Source organism: Sorex fumeus, unplaced genomic scaffold (assembly GCF_029834395.1).
Source record: "Sorex fumeus unplaced genomic scaffold, SorFum_2.1 ptg000024l, whole genome shotgun sequence".
Classification (NCBI taxonomy): Eukaryota; Metazoa; Chordata; class Mammalia; order Eulipotyphla; family Soricidae; genus Sorex; species Sorex fumeus.
In genome coordinates this window covers 1,013,717-1,014,927 of record NW_026606081.1, presented here as the reverse complement: position 1 = coordinate 1,014,927, position 1,211 = coordinate 1,013,717, and positions in this window count along the sequence as shown.

Here is a 1,211-nt window from a genome sequence, read left to right as displayed (position 1 = left end):
TAATCCTTTTCATCAGAGCACTGAAATTAGATTTTCCCTCTACCTAAATATACTTTAATGTCTTTTAAATTATGACATGGTCATTAACATATATTTTTAGATGACTGCATAATATTATTTGTATGAGAATACTATAGCTAATTACCTCTTACCATTAGTTTATATTCTTGCAAATCTTGATACATAACACAATTAAAATTGTTTTATTTTATTATTATTTCTTTCATATTTAATTGAAAAGATCTTAGTTCATTATTTTCTACAATTATCTGACGGTAATCTGTGTATATACAAAACAATATTCTTAATTTAATTGCATTGACCATAGCAACCTGATAAGTACTTTATTGATAGAGATCTTATTATCAAAGAATACTTAGTTATTCCTAAATTTGTCTTGAGGGACTGATTTAATTGATGCAAATAGAAAATGTAATCAATTTCATACCCTTCTTGAGAGTTTATGTTTATTGGCATGATTAAATATTAATTTTCAACTATTTTCAAAAGACCTATACAAAGGAACTGCTTTGGTGAGGAACTCTTTCTGAAATGCCACAACATTTATATGTGGCTCCAACTGAGAATCATGTTTCTGAGCTTATGTTTATTTTTAATTTATCATACAATATATTTCTACATTTAAAAAATTCAACAAGAATGTGAGGAAAATCCTCATTAAGGCTTAAAAGAAGTTGTTACTCAGAAAGCAAAGCATGGAAGAGACAAAACCCACCACAGCAAACTGATGGTCTCATAACAGAAAACTGTGGTTACTAGAGGAGAGAGGAGAGGGAGTCAATATGAAAAGGGGCCTCAATGGATGGTCTGCAATGAAGATTTATTCATATTTTATCTTAGGTGTGACGTAGTGATGTGCTTTTGCTTTGTTTTTGTCTTTTGGGAATCATACCTGGCGATACTCAATAGTTAATCCTGGCTCTGCACTCAGGAATTACTCCTGGCAGTTTTGGGGTGGGGGTGGAGGGACCATATGAGATGTCGGGAATCGAACCCCTGTAGGCCAAGTACAAGGTAAAGGCCCTCTCTGCTGTACTATCCTTCCAGCCTCAGAAAAGTACACTTTGAAAAGAAACAAAATTGAACCCTTAGGACATATGTAGTCATGTAAGCCAGTGGTATTCAACCACCAACTTAAGGACCAGTGCTAGTTCACAGGTGCAGAAAGGTTGAAAACCCACAGCTGTGCT